The sequence below is a fragment of the Tachypleus tridentatus genome, chromosome 1 (assembly GCF_004210375.1).
Source record: "Tachypleus tridentatus isolate NWPU-2018 chromosome 1, ASM421037v1, whole genome shotgun sequence".
NCBI classification, from domain to species: domain Eukaryota; kingdom Metazoa; phylum Arthropoda; class Merostomata; order Xiphosura; family Limulidae; genus Tachypleus; species Tachypleus tridentatus.
Genome location: NC_134825.1, coordinates 115952161 through 115969057, shown reverse-complemented (window position 1 = coordinate 115969057; position 16897 = coordinate 115952161). Strand labels below are relative to the sequence as shown.

The window sequence follows — 16897 nt, the reverse complement described above, 5'->3', positions numbered from 1 at the left end:
CACGAGGCAAATAAAAAAGCTATTATAAAAAGTGTTAAAAACAGGTAAACACGCGCCTATAACAAATACTTTATTATTATTTACAATATTTTGGACAGAATCCTTTCTTCATGTTATTAATATTAAAATTGTTTATAAAACCGTTTCTTATAACAACGGTCTTGATAAAGTGTTTCACGTAATGTAGAATTTCCTTGCACTCGATTTTGACTTATAAACGATTATAGCTAAGCCTTTTTTTCTGTGTAACTCAGTTTAAACTGACTTCTGTCGAAACGTTGCAAATAATGAACTTATTCTTGCGGACGTGAGTTTTACCAGTCTTGAAAACTTTCATTCATTATTTTTCCACGTCTCTCGTGTGTTTTTTTTTTCCCTTAAATGTATAAGCAAAAATACAGTTGTTTATATTATAGTTGTTGTTGATATATTATGTATTCAAGTATTTTAAGAATGGAAGTTTTGTTTCTTCAGTTATTTATGAGCAAGTTGAATCTGCTGTTCTCCGGCGGTACGACCTTTACGTGATATTTTTTCAGAAAGTATCATCGTATTTTTAGGCCTAGTTCAGTCTCGAAATGAACATTCTCGTTTGACCTCTAGAAACGTATGTGAAATACTGAATGATTTTGATTTGATGTGGAATGACTGTTACCTTGTAATTTCATTCTTTGTGTACATAATATGTGTACACAAGTCCTTGTTCTGTGCAATGAAATATTCTGTGTTAGTTATGCTATGCGGTTAGCTGTTTTTCTGGGTATAATTTATAGTAATAGAGTAAAGCGTATAAAACCATACACAAGTGTATTCAAATACTTTTCTGCTCTTTAGTTCAAACAAAATTAAATGACGTAATAAAAGTAATTCGTTCTTGTTTTCAGCCTGAGTTGTATGAACAGGCGAGGTTTTGTCGGTTTCTCTCGGATAAAGAAAAACACAAGTGTTTCCTTGTTTCCTATGCATACGGTATAGTAACTAAGCCTACTTCTTTATATTGGGTTGAGGAATAATTCGTGAGCGTTTTTTAAGTTAAACAAATATATTCATAAAAGAAACGCTTTCGCAAAATATTTCATGCCATTTAGTAGATCAGTTTATGCTCTAATAGATGGTGTGTTTGATTTTCATATGTCTTTAATTTTTGCTTTCATTTTTAGCTCATTAAATGGAATGTCAAGTGGACAAAATCGAGCATTCTCGACACCATCTGCTTTTCGCATTTAATTTCTTGCAATTTCGTTTAAAACAATGCATACTATATACCTAGGTATTACATGAAATAAAGTATCATAATAAATGTTTTGGGTGTAATGTGTTCATGCATTGAAGTATTGTATAGTCTTGCATGTAATGCTTGAATGAAATTATTTAAAAACGCTCACGAATTATTCCTCAACCTAATAATTCATATTCTCATATTCAGAACTTTAGAAAACTAAAGTATATTTCGGATTTTGCTCGGCTAACCTACACTGTTTTCAATTTTTATTGTAAGCAAGTATCAAAGCAATGCTAACCTACACTGTGTTCAGTATTTATTGTAGGCAAGTTTCAAACCAATGTTAACCTACACTGTGTTCAGTATTTATTGTAAGCAAGTATCAAAGCAATGTTAACCTACACTGTGTTCAGTATTTATTGTAAGCAAGTATCAAAGCAATGTTAACCTACACTGTGTTCAGTATTTATTGTAGGCAAGTATCAAAGCAATGTTAACCTACACTGTGTTCAGTATTTATTGTAAGCAAGTATCAAAGCAATGTTAACCTACACTGTGTTCAGTATTTATTGTAGTTAAGTATCAAAGCAATGCTAACCTACACTGTGTTCAGTATTTATTGTAAGCAAGTATCAAAGCAATACTAACCTACACTGTGTTTAATATTTATTGTAGTTAAGTATCAAAGCAATGCTAACCTACACTGTGTCCAGTATTTATTGTAGGCAAGTGTCAAAGCAATGTTAACCTACGCTGTGTTCAGTATTTATTGTAGGTGAGTTTCAAAGCAATGCTAACCTACACTGTGTTTATTGTAGGCAAGTTTCAAAGCAATGCTAACCTACACTGTGTTTATTGTAGGCAAGTTTCAAAGCAATGCTAACTTACACTGTGTTCAGTATTTATTGTAGGCAAGTTTCAAAGCTATGCTAACCTACACTGTGTTTATTGTAAGCAAGTATCAAAGCAATGTCAACTTACAATGTGTTCAGTATTTATTGTAGTTATGTGTCAAAGCAATGCTAACCTACACTGTGTTCAATATTTATTGTAAGCAAGTATCAAAGCAATACTAACCTACACTGTGTTTAATATTTATTGTAGTTAAGTATCAAAGCAATGCTAACCTACACTGTGTCCAGTATTTATTGTAGGCAAGTATCAAAGCAATGTTAACCTACACTGTGTTTATTGTAGGCAAGTTTCAAAGCAATGTTAACCTACACTGTGTTTATTGTAGGCAAGTTTCAAAGCAATGCTAACCTACACTGTGTTTATTGTAGGCAAGTTTCAAAGCAATGCTAACTTACACTGTGTTCAGTATTTATTGTAGGCAAGTTTCAAAGCAATGCTAACTTACACTGTGTTCAGTATTTATTGTAGGCAAGTTTCAAAGCAATGCTAATTTACACTGTGTTCAGTATTTATTGTAGGCAAGTTTCAAAGCAATGCTAACCTACACTGTGTTTATTGTAGGCAAGTTTCAAAGCAATGCTAACCTACACTGTGTTTATTGTAGGCAAGTTTTAAAGCAATGCTAACCTACACTGTGTTTATTATAGGCAAGTTTCAAAGCAATGTTAACCTACACTGTGTTTATTGTAAGCAAGTATCAAAGCAATGTTAACCTACAATGTGTTCAGTATTTATTGTAGTTAAGTATCAAAGCAATGCTAACCTACACTGTGTCCAGTATTTATTGTAGGCAAGTGTCAAAGCAATGTTAACCTACACTGTGTTCAGTATTTATTGTAGGCAAGTTTCAAAGCAATGTTAACCTATACTGTGTTCAGTATTTATTGTAGACAAGTTTCAAAGCAATGCTAACCTACACTGTGTTTATTGTAGGCAAGTTTCAAAGCAATGCTAACCTACACTGTGTTTATTGTAGGCAAGTTTCAAAGCAATGCTAACTTACACTGTGTTCAGTATTTATTGTAGGCAAGTTTCAAAGCAATGCTAACTTACACTGTGTTCAGTATTTATTGTAGGCAAGTTTCAAAGCAATGCTAACCTACACTGTGTTTATTGTAGGCAAGTATCAAAGCAGTGTTAACCTACACTGTGTTCAGTATTTATTGTACGTAACTATCAAAACTGCTAACGCATGATGTGTTGACTATATAATGGAGTTATATGTTTTGGCCGATCTAATAAGATATAATGTAATATTATTTATCACACCTACCTGAAGTAAGGACTACCAAAACGTTTATGGTGTATATCTACTGGATACAGCTTACTGTGTAAGAGAAAAAATATTTAGTATGTTAGGCATACAAACAGAACTTATACCATCTTAATAAATTGATTCTAGCAAAGTCTGCAATTTTAAAAGTCTCTAGCTAATGAAGAAATAACATCAAATATACCTGAAGGTTTCCATTTGATTATCATGTCGAATAGCAATAAGTGAAACTGTGGATCTTATAAGTTGTTTCTTTAAATTTGTTGTTGTTTTTTTTATTCTTTCACTTCTTATGACAACAAATAGGTTCAATAACTTCGGTAAAATGAAAAGTTTGTTTTTATAGAGAAACGAGACACATTTCAAATCTAAACATTGTACGTTTATTTGTTACTGGTATCTTCTATAATAGTAAAATGTATGACGACTGATTATAGTACTCATTGTAGGCAGTAGCTAATACAGAATATACTAGAGAATTATTCGAGATGCATAATGCACTAGAACCGCATTCGCAAGCAGGTACCATCTAAGACATACTAAACCAGTTCCATCAGTTAGTTTAATAATAACGTGTAGTTAACTTCTACAAATTTAAAATGATTCAGGATTTTTTTTTAACTCGTTGTTTGGTTACAGCAACGGACTTCGAGACAACGACATCTACAATATATAGTTCTGATATTATTTAAGATTAAATACCAATAACTATTAAATATTTGCTGTGAGCAACTGGGACACAACAAAATTATTGACGTTTAATTATAGTTGTTCTTAATTCGTTTCTTCCCCCTGTAAATATCTTAATTTGCTGTAAAACTGTAAATATTGTTCTGTAAATTATACCTGAAGGTCAGGCATTTCAAACTCAAAATAAATATCTACTTCACGATACCCACACGTATGAACACGAGAGTTTTTCCAACTGACAAATAAAGATTTCAAAATATTCGCTTACCTATTTCTGAACAACATATCTATTCAACGCGAGCATAATAAAATACATGTACAGGATTTTATGTTAGAAGTGTGGCCTATTCCTTTTTGAAAACAAACATGATAACGATATATTATTGACGTTAATCTGTTACTATCACTTACAACAGTGTCTTCACCTGAATATTAACATCACGTTAATAGTACTGGTGTTACCATTGTATCGCTAAATGTTCACTATATGATAGCAACGTATCATCCGTATATTGATAGTACATTAACAAAGTTATTGTTGTGATACTGATCATAGAAACGCTATGGTTTCTTAAATGAATAAACTTTTAAATGAGTTCTATGGTAAAATGAAGACGAGAAAAAAAAACTACCACGTTTTAATAAGTTTTATTGTCCTCATCAGGTACTAGAATGACAAATAATCTTAACGAAACGTCCTAATTTGCATTCGTTTTCCCGCATATCCATCTTAAAAGTCTATTTATTACAGTCAGTTCTAATTATTTAAGTTTAAACTTCAGTATGAATATTTCCACTGTACATCAAGATAATGGTAATGCGGCCGATATTAAGTATATACAGGTAAACAACATTTCATTTCTATACTAATAAAACATTACTTTATAAGTGCTAACACTATACAGTAAAATGTTTATAAAATATTTTCATGTACATACCAATGAAACTTTGATAATAGTGGTATAACTGTATGTAACCTTTGATAATAATGCCTTATCTGTATATTTTTAAAATACTGATAATGTCAGGATTATATGTATATAGGTAATATATGATAAAATGTTTTCCTGCATGTCATTAAATGTTAATAACCGTATTTGATCATCATGTTAACATGACATTAATAATGTTGTAACTAATCTTACTTTCATAACAAGGTTTCATCTGTATGTTGGAATGACGTTTATAAAATAGTAAATGTAAACAATTCCTTACAACAGTTTTATCTAAATAGTTTAAAATAAATATAACAACAATAATATTAGTGTGATCTGTGAAAAGTTGACCAATAAGAGCAATGTTTCTTCTCTAATTTAGAGAAACATTAAAAAAGTCAGTGTTAAATCTATTCTGTAAAAAAGACTTAACAATGTTTTACGTATGTATTAATTTTGTTTGTTTTTTGAATTTCGCACAAACCTACTCGAGGGCTATCTGTGCTAGCCGTCCCTAATTTAGCAGTGTAAGACTAGAGGGAAGGCAGCTAGTCATCACCACCCACCGCCAACTCTTGGGCTACTCTTTTTACCAACGAATAGTGGGATTGACCGTCACATTATAACTTCCCCACGGCTGAAAGGGCGAGCATGTTTGGCGCGACGGGGATGCGAACCCGCGACCCTCAGATTACGAGTCGCACGCCTTAACACGCTTGGCCATACCGGGCCAATATATATTAATATAACACTAATAATGTTGACATGAGCTGTATATCAGTAAATCCTTGTAATAATTCATTTCAACAATGCATCAGTAAGTATATCATTAATTACGTTAGTGTTCACAATATACATCTAAACAATTATAAAGTGTTTCATCTGTATATTAACGTTGATGCATATAGTGTTAACTTTATACACCTAAATCTTAAAACCAGTATTTCATTTTTATATTCACATAACATTGGTAACGTTTGGTTGTCTGCACACCACAACTGATAAAAATGTTTTATCCGTATGCTAAAATATTGTTGGTGTTATGTATATTTAGTTAAACTCTGATAAAAATGTTTTATCCGTATGCTAAAATATTGTTGGTGTTACGTATATTTAGTTAAACACTGATAAAAATGTTTTATCCGTATGCTAAAATATTGTTGGTGTTATGTACATTTCATTAAACACTGATAAAATGTTTTGTGACGATGTTAGTGTTATATTAACAGAGGTAATGTTGAATGTTTATGGTTGAATTTTCTTTGGAAATAAAAAAAAAAAAGGTTGTCTTCTCCCAAACAAACGGTTATCAAAATTGCACAAGGTTACAATTACATTTTCATAGCAGTATTACCTCTGTATAATAATAATATCCGTGTTAACCGTATGCAATCCTTGATAACAATGTTTTATCTTTTATCCGTGTGTCATACAGTACTAACAACGTTCGTGTTGACTGTATACAACTCCTTGTTGAAAACAGTGTTGTATTTGTGTGTTAACATTACATTAACACTTCCAACGTTAACTATATACAAATAATCCTTTATAGTAATGTCTCATCTCTATATTAATATTGTATTTGTTTGTGTGTGTTTTTATAGCAAAGCCACATCGGGTTATCTGCTGGGCCCACTGAGGTGAATCTAACCCCTGATTTTAGCGTTGTAAATCCGTAGACTTACCACTGTTCGAGTAAAACATTAATAAAGACATTTTTAATTATTTAAACTCAGATAACAATATATTATTATTATAACACCAGTAATCCTGTTCTCATGCCACAGGAAGTATATTTTTCTATACATCACATGACATCAGCAACGTTCATGGTTATACGTAATACGTGACACGTCGTTTTATGTGCAAATGAATATATCGCAAAATATGGCGGTATTAATAGTGCACAGCTAAACACATATATAACAATTTTTGTTATTTAAATTATTGTGTTAACAGCTACATCCATTAGTGATAATAGTATGTAATTTCTGTGTTAGTATGATATTAATGATGTTAGTGCTAAATGTTTGATAACGATATGTTATTTTTATATTACTATAAAATTTATAATATTAATGTAACAGCCTCATATCAATTCACGTTGTGTTTGAATTTGTTCGTTTGTCTGAACATTCCTCCCACAATATTGTACCAAAGTTTCACATGAGGGATTCGGGCGGTTTGAGAGATGTTCTCAGCTATGTTTTATCCCTTTATCAAAGGGCTAAAACACGCCCAAGAAAATCGCCGAAGGGGCCCGGCATGGCCAGGTGGGTTAAGGCGTTCGACTCATAATCTGACGGTCGCGGGTTCGAATCCCGGTCGCACCAAACATACTCGCCCTTTCAGCCGTGGGGGCGTTATTATGTTACAATAAATCCCACTATTCGTTGGTAAAAGAGTAGCACAAGAGTTGGCGGTGGGTGGTGATGACTAGCTGCCTTCCCTCTAGCCTAACACTGCAAAATTAGAGACGGCTAGCACAGATAGCCCTCGTGTAGCTTTGCGTGTAATTCAAAAAAAAAAAAAAGGTAAGTTAATGTCTGACAAAAACATTCTTAACACTGTTTTTGGGATGGGTGCATTCCATAAGCAAAACATAACAAATCTTAATTAAACAAACTAGGACTAATTCTACTTCGTGCGACTGTTTGAAATTAAAGTGACGTTATCTTATTTATAAGCTTATGACCAATAACTAAGAACACTTATACTCGCGTTACAATCTTTATTTTCACTTCATCCTTCAATATATTTCATATTTTTTATTTTTAAGTCTCTCCCCGCTAGTACAGCGGTATGTCTTCGGATTTACAACGTAAAATCAGGGGTTCGATTCCCTTGGTGAGCTCAACAGATAGCCCGACGTGGCTTTGCTATAAGAAAACACCCACAAACACGTTTTTAAGTTTCAAAAATGCACATAAAAACAAATTACAATTATTACTAATATAACTTTGTAGCTCAGAGGAAACTAATTTTTTGTCTAACAATAAATAATTTTGATGGTGAAGATAAAAGTATACATTTTAAAAGTACAAAGCACGAAAATCAATACAATTCCCGATACCAACAAACGAAATATTTCTAAAAAGTGTTTTTAGAGTCTCCATTAAATTCTATTTGTCGACAGATGGCAGCACATTTTAATGACATTGCAAACCAAGCACAGTTTCAGCTGCTCTACCATTTCATGCACATATACCAAGTTCGTAATAATGCAGGACTTCCACGAAATTTACTGTGAATATTACTAAAAATAAACATCACTATATACTTACTACACAATCTGTTTTTTACATTTTTGGAATTCAATAATATCGCATTGTACATGGGCTAGTTTATCTTTTCAGGTTTTGAGATTGGTTAAAAGGACTGTAATAGAAATATTAACAACTACTGTATTTTTGTTTTCACATAACGTACGAAACGTATGTTAAACACACGAGAAAAACACTAATATTGAGAAACATTAGAAGAGGGAAAAAGTTAAAAAATTAGATTATTAAAAAGTATATGATATTTGGCAAGTCCTAACTTTAACCCTTACTAGATGACGCTTTGCTCTTAAAGGACACGCGTACCTACATAATTGCTATTGTTTGTTTAGAATTAAGCACAAAGATACACAATGGGCTATATGTGCTTACTCACCATGGGTATCGAAACCCGGTTTCTAGCGGTGTCAGTCCGCAGACATACCGCTGTGTCAGTGAAGGCAAGTTTCGATTGTTCTAGATTATTATATCGATCTCAGTATTGTAGGCTTACTTTAGGTGTTTATGTCTAGGACTAAACCTTATTTAAATTAAACACATTGTTTTCTATAGTACAAAGCTAACAAGTGCTAAGTGCAGTACAGAAACTGTTGGTGGTTTCAGCTTATCTAGAAATTGACATTTTATCTTTTCTTTTTGTATTCAATAATTGGTCAAAACGTCGTAATAAACCTTTTTCAAAATCTCTATTTATTCTAGCCTAACAATCGTGAGACATAAAATATCCCTAAAAAAACCTATTTGAAATCTTCGTTATTCTAACTTACCAAACAGGATTCAGAAAAAAATTCTATAAATCCATTTCATAATCACGTTATTTTATTTTAGCAAAAAGGATCCAGAAAAGAAGATCCCTTGTTACGGTATGGATGCCGTATAATATAATTAATCAGATTTGTAATAAGACATCATGCTAAGCCTATTATATTTTTAACATTAAATTCCTCATATAGTCCCTTGTGACTTTTCAAACATTAAAATACTGTATGATAATAGTTCTTGTTTGTTTGTTTGTTTTGGAATTTCGCGCAAACCTACTCGAAGGCTATCTGCGCTAGCCGTCCCTAATTTAGCAGTGTAAGACTAGAGGGAAGGCAGTATTCATTCACATCGCTATATTACGAATGTAATATTAAAATAATATACTAGGCCTAACATAATATCTTAAGACAAAGAGAATTAATGGTAAATTCTATCTATAATATTCATTATTCTAGCATCATTGTGAAACAGACAAGATTCCTCTATAAGAAAAAAAAAAGTAATTCAAATTATACGTTTCAAAGAATTCTTTGACTTAGCCAGAAAACACAACGTAATAATATGTAAATCTTTCTATATCCGCCATATCCAGTGACGAAAAAACCTTTCACACAATACTAAAGCTCTTCTGGCCGGCTAGGATACGACGGATATAATAATGGTCTAGTGGCTATTTATTTGGTAACATAATATTTAAGTGGTAACCTAGATCTATGTGTAAAAAAACTAGACGGTTAAGTTGGAAACGAAAATCTTCAAAAATCAACGTTATGTTTTTTAACCTGTTAATATGTAGATTAGTCTTTGATCCACTCATGTAACTGCAAGAAGAAATCTATATTAAGTTTACCCTTTGGTGCAAAGCTTGTGATCTGTTAAAAATTACATAACAGCTGAGTTATATAGCATAAAAGATTATTTTTTCTAATCTAGCCACTATATATGTCAGTTTGCGATAGCCGTGCCACCTGGTAGTGTATTTTGGAAATATTTGAATCTTAAACACAGATTTATTTCGGTTTAAATTTTTTACCTCAAACGTAACTTTTTAATTAACTCAGATTACTTAACATTCTTTCATATAAACTTCTCTATGGAGATACATTAAATATCAACTTCTATTTGTTATTAGAGTGTTCGAACATCTACGTATAGTTCAGAGTTCCACCATCGAGAAATATTCTATTCTTCCAGCATCTGTAGAAAACCTTCCATGATTCTAACGTATAGAGATTATCCAATGTTCCAGCATCTGTAGAAAACCTTCCATGATTCTAACGTATAGAGATTATCCAATATTCCAGCATCTGTAGAAAACCTTCCATGATTCTAACGTATAAAGATTATCCAATATTCCAGCATCTGTAGAAAACCTTCCATGATTCTAACGTATAAAGATTATCCAATATTCCAGCATCTGTAGAAAAGCTTTCAAAATTCTAACGTATAGAGATTATCCAATGTTCCAGCATCTGTAGAAAACCTTCCATGATTCCAGCTCTAGATATTCTCCAATGTTCTATAATTGGAACATATTCTTCCAAAGCACCAGAATCTAAGATTCTTTCATCATCTTTCTTCAGCAGGTTTAGCACCTACCTAGTTCTAGCAGAAACTCTAATTTTACCATCATTCGATAGAGGACAAGTCTTCGCGATCTCTGATTACCTATAATATTATCATGTGTAATAGTTATCAAGCTTTAGAATACACCCAGTAATCTGGTAACCTACATACGCCATATTATTTGTTAATAATATATAAAATAACGCTAAAAAAAAAGTATATGCGCTGGCTATTGAACTTGAAAAAGAATTAAACAAGGGTGTATGGACATATCACTTGATAAGCTAGTGAGCACATAGCAGACGCGGCGAACCCGCGAATTACGAGTCGCACGCCTTACGCGATTGGCCACGCCGGGCCTAGAATTTCCTTTCCTAAAAGTATTATTATGAAGCTAACAAAGGGAAGTTACAATGATGAAGCTAACAAAGGGAAGTTACAATGATGAAAGCTGAGATTCTATATAAATATTTTCGAAAGCAAAGTAGGAAGTTGGTGACGTAAGAATTTTATTCTCCGTATAAATAAAGTCCAGACGGCTTAATTTACAATGTTTTCATTAGCCGGATCAAGTAATATGTCCACTTCCATTCATGTCTCCTTTGGTTCAATTTTCCAAGTTCGATAGCCAGCCTTATATGGGTTTTTTATTTAGCATCTTTTTTGTAATACTTATTTAGTTTTCTAACGTCCAACCTTGAAGTCCAGGTGTCGTACAACTTGTTTAACTAAAGTAAAGTTTGAGGCACACTAATCTGACTGCCATAAGTGGTGTAACTTGATTAACTGTACCAAGGTTTGAGGCTAATTTACGTAGTTTATAAATACAACGAAAAACAAATGTGTTGATAAAAATTGTTATTCGTATTTCTCTAATTATCTACCTTAAGAAGTTTCGTGAATTTGTGATTATGTAATGTATTTCGTATTCATGGAAAAGCTTTCTTTGTTTCTTTTATATTATCCATCAAAACTTTGTCCACGAATTAAAATTACATGTATATGAAGAAACAACTTGTTTACTCGAGTGATTATGGTAGAAAGAAAATCCTCTATCTTTTTAAAATAAAATATATATCTTTCTTTTTCTTGCTCAGAGATTGGTTAACCTCTTCAATGGTTAAACCATACCTACTTTTTTCTGACAAATACCAAAGTGAAATTGGTATAATTTTTCTGAGATTTGTTGGTGGCTTTAGGGACCAAACCATAAATATTTTCATTGTAAAGTAGGCCTGGCATGGCCAGGTGGTTAAGGCACTCGACTCGTAATCTGAGGAACGCAGGTACGAATCCCCGTCACACCAAACATGCTCGCCCTTTCAGTCGAGGGAGGCGTTATAATATAACATGTAAACGAGTAGCCCAAGAGTTGGCGGTGAGTGATGATGACAAGCTGCCTTCCCTCTAGTCTTACACTGCTAAATTAGGGACGGCTAACGCAGATAGCCTTCGTGTAGCTTTGCGCGAAACTCAAAACAAATCAAACATTGTAAAGTATGGTGAGGAAGTTTTCAGGAAACAGTAAAACTATAACTCATTTTTAATGTGTGGCTTTTTAGCATTTAAAACTGTTCCCTTATTGTTTTATAAAAGTAGCATTAATAACAGTGTGTAATAAATAACGTTTAGATTGTAATTACTCAAATCTGTGTTTTATTTATGGTAGGTTATTTTTATTTCTAGAAGTAACGTTATTGAAAATCCTTGTTATTCCATTTTTATAGATTAATTAGACTGATTAATGTGTTGTTTTTATATACAGGCCATATTTACAATGTTTACTTAGAAATTCTTAGCGATGTAAAACTTTCAATCCTCGTTCTATATAACATTCCCCACACACACCCCTTATTAAGTTCAAACTAGCGTCACCCTAATTTTCCACGGAAATTCCTTTGACAATGAAATTCTGTCATAAGTATCCAGTGTTTTATTGTCTGGAATGAAATCTTCCAGCCATACTGACGATGTGACAATCACAGTTTTAAACTGTTGTGAAGTTTACCACCCAGTAAGGTGAACTAAACACAAAACGTACTAACAATACAAGAGATATTTGAAGCTATACAAAACCTCCAGTTCTACAAGAGATATTTGAAGCTATACAAAACCTCCAGTTCTACAAGAGATATTTGAAGCTATACAAAACCTCCAGTTCTACAAGAGATATTTGAAGCTATACAAAACCTCCAGTTCTACAAGAGATATTTGAAGCTATACAAAACCTCCAGTTCTACAAGAGATATTTGAAGCTATACAAAACCTCCAGTTCTACAAGAGATATTTGAAGCTATACAAAACCTCCAGTTCTACAAGAGATATTTGAAGCTATACAAAACCTCCAGTTCTACAAGAGATATTTGAAGCTACACAAAACCTCCAGTTCTACAAGAGATATTTGAAGCTATACAAAACCTCCAGTTCTACAAGAGATATTTGAAGCTACACAAAACCTCCAGTTCTACAAGAGATATTTGAAGCTATACAAAACCTCCAGTTCTACAAGAGATATTTGAAGCTATACAAAACCTGATTTGATACATTCTCCCTTCTTATCAAACTCAGCTTATATACACCAACCTTTTTAACGTTTAATATTAACAACTGTTAAAAAAATAAACCTGTTTACAATCTCTGTCTCAATGAGTTTGCCGCAAACATTGAGCAGATGTGTCAGGAATATGGAACAGTTGTATCAATTTCTTTTTACGACAACGAATAGAACTCGCCATAAAATGACCAAAAGTCACTTCTCCATTCTTAACAAACCCTAGAAAACTAACTGTACACAAAGTGTTCCTGAGTGATATTGTTGGTTATACGATTATCAGTAACATATAATTCAAACAAAGAACCGCAAACACAAATGACATTGCTGGTGTCCCTTTTGTATTGCAGAAAGAAAATAATTTCACCATCTTTTTCTTTTTGTAGTCAATTATTTGCACTGGACAAAGTTAAAATCACCGATAACCTGAATACGACCAAGTAATTTGTGTATCGAACTGGCAGGCGTTCAAATCTTGGTTTATAAGAGTCGCAGTAAGCTCCGTTATTTACTAAAAAAGCTGCTTCATATTAGATGTGCCCCCGCTGGTACAGCCGTATGTCTCCGGATTTACAACGCTAAAATCAGGGGTTCGATTCCCCTCGGTAGGCTCGGCAGATAGCCCAATGTGGCTTTGCTATCAGAAAATACACTCAATTAGATCTCCAATTTAAAATCTAATAAATCTATGCTTGAACCATAAAAACCTCACTGTCCCGACAATGTGTATATAAAGATGGTTTGGCAAGTGAACAAATACATCCAAAATGACTTCAGACCCCCATCAGAAAGCGATATAAAAACAATTTGATAAATTGAGGTCCAAGAAAGAAAAGATCCGTCACAAAGAAAAACTATCTCAGCATTTTCTGTGTTAATTGTTACGTTTCACGTCATTATACAGAAATATGGTTTTACTTCCAAATATTTTCAACCTCACCATCGTCAGTTGAACATGAATATTATGCATCATTTTGTTTCATAACTACAACTGTTAAAGGAAATTTCTAACTGAAAGACGAAATGAAATAATAATATGGTTCATGAAATCGACTAACCTTTTCACTTGGGTTATACAATGGCGCATATTCCAGTAGTTAGTATCACAGAATCAGGCTGTGTTCACTAAATAACTTAGTGACCTAGCCTCACAAACTCCTCCATTGTGGTATTAAAAAAAAACACAAGAAACCACCGACAACAAAGGTACAGTTATTCACACGCTTAAAGTAACAGGACATTTGTGACACAAACAGGATAGCCACTAGTTCTGAGTTTTACGTAAAGTTGTAGCAGGGACGACTGGCTTGTGCTACAATAGGTTTAGTAAGTTCAGCATTACGCATGAAACGAGATTTGAAATGATTCTCAGAAATTTGACTCACCACATAAAGTTTATGTTATTCATAATACCCACCATTTAACTGGCTCGTCGCTTGTGTGTGTGACGTAAAGACGATTTTCTTCGTTTGTCTGTTTCGTACAGGTTTTTTAAAGTCAAACGTCATGTGAAGGAAATTCAGTGTTTTTAATGACTCTTACAAGCTGCGAGTCTATAAAAGATTAAAGAAATTAACCATTGAGCTTGCGCAGTAGCATTGGTCAAGAAACAGAACGTCCCTTTACAATCCCGTTAACTAGTATTGGGAAGACCGAGGTCATATCGTCGTTTGTTTTTTGACTGTTTCCACTTACTGACTGGACATGGCCGGCCAGGTGGTTAAGGCGCTCAATTTTTGTAATCTGAGGGTCGCGGGTTCGAATCCCCGTCGCACTAAACATGCTCGCCCTTTGAGTCGTGGGAGCTTCATAATGTGACGGTCAATCCCACTATTCGTTGGTGAAGGGGTAGCCAAAAGTCGGTGGTGGGTGGTGATGACAAGCTGCCTTCCTTCTAGTCTTACACTGCTAAACTAGGGACGGCTGGCGCAGATAGCCCTTGTGTAGCTTTGCACGAAATTAAAAAAGAACAAATCTTGTATTTACTAAAAAAAAAAAAACGTTTGCAGGATATGGCAGGCCTAGCTTATTCTAGGGGTCCCCGCTAAGACGGCGGTAATTCTTCGGATTCACAACGCTAAAATCAGGGGTTCGATTCCCCTCGGTGGGCAGACCAGATGTGGTTTTGCTACAAGAAAAAAACACATATTCTAGGGTTATAACTTTATAAGAACTGTGTTCTAGGTCCTTAAACCTACACTTCATCAATGATCAGTCATGTTCATTGCGTGGTATTGTCTAAGACTACAATTTCCATTGTGACAAGTTTTTTAGAAGGTTGCAGAGTGGCCCAGTCGTTGATGTCGCGGACCGTAAATCTGAATTTTCCGTTGCCGCCAAAACGTGGTACGCACTTTTGGGCCGAGGGTGCATTATGTGAGTAACGGTGAAATTCCACTATTCTATAAAAGTACCCCAACAGTTGGCGGTGGAAACTGCAGACTAATTACCTTCTCTCTAGGCTATCAGTTCAGAACTAGAAAAGACTGTCGTATATACTGCGTAGCTTTTCGAGAATTTCTGAATGATTGTTTGTTTTTCTTATAGCAAAGCCACTTTGGGCTAGTACGGCTGTACTAGCGGTACTTCCTGTACAATTCTTGGAAGGGTGGCAAAGTCCAGATCCTTCTTAGAAAACTTTTCACACTCTCTACTATAAATGGATGCCACTTTTCAAAACCCCGTAGACATAAACCAAAAGCACAAAAGTCTACCGGAGCTGGAAAAGTAGTGACGGGTACGTCTCCGAACTGAATTGTTGTGAATCCACTTTCTTTCTTATTAAAACAACCGTTGATTTTTCTATATATGGAAAAAATATTAACTCAGGTTTGTTTGTTGAACTTCGCGGAAAGCTACGCGAGAGCTATCTACGTTAGCAGTCCCTAATTTAGCAGTTTTTGTTTTTTAATTTTGCCCAAAGCTACACGAGGGCTATCTGCGCTAGTCGTCCCGAATTTAGTAGTGTAATACTAGAGAGAAGGCCGTTAGTCATCACCACTCACCGCCAACTCTTGGGCTACTCTTTTACCAACGAATAGGGGGATTGACCGTCACATTATAACGCCCTCACGGCTGAAATGGCGAGCATGTTTGGTGCAAAGGGGATTCAAACCCGCGACCCTCAGATTACAAGTCGAACGTCTTAACCCATCTGGCCATGCCGGGCTTAATTTAGCGGTGACAGACTTGATGATAGGCAGCTAGTCATCATCATCCACCGCCAACTCTTTTACCAACGAATAGTGAGGTTGACCATCACATTGTACCACCCCCACAGTTGAAAGGGCGAATATATTTGGTGGGACAGGAATTCGAACCCACTACAACTAGATTGCGAGTCAAGCACCCTAAATACCATACCATTAACTTTTGACTTGTGAACCTTCATCAACTTAAATCCTTGTTAGCAATACCACGAGATATGCCCAGCTTCATTGTAATGACTCTTTGTTTTCAGCTGAAAGATTTTCTTTCGTCACTATAGCTTCCAATGCACTACAATTATTATTCACCTTAAAGGGAGGCGATATTCCCTCACCTCCAATGAAAACATAAGTCTACAAATAAAAGCACCGATTGGTTGAGAATTTGGCTAAATATGATGCTAAATATGTCGGCATGGGTTACATAAAGTGCGATTATCCTTTTGTATTTTTGTGTTTCCTGACCAAACATTTTACGTCTTCCAATAACCAAAAT

General features: G+C 34.2%; 1 long non-coding RNA gene across 3 annotated transcripts in view; it reads right to left on the bottom strand.

The window, feature by feature from the left end:
* LOC143222240 (uncharacterized) overlaps nt 1-15705 on the bottom strand; it is a 119292-nt gene extending 103587 nt beyond the window's left edge. The window contains exons 1-2 of one of the 3 annotated variants that reach the window (XR_013012119.1): nt 14254-15705; nt 3411-3464 (exon numbers count right to left, since the gene is read on the bottom strand). This is a non-coding gene — a long non-coding RNA (uncharacterized LOC143222240). The remainder of the gene's footprint in view (nt 1-3410; nt 3465-14253) is intronic. The other 2 variants (XR_013012118.1, XR_013012120.1) reach the window with 2 other exon arrangements.
* Nucleotides 15706-16897: the final 1192 nt, after the last annotated feature.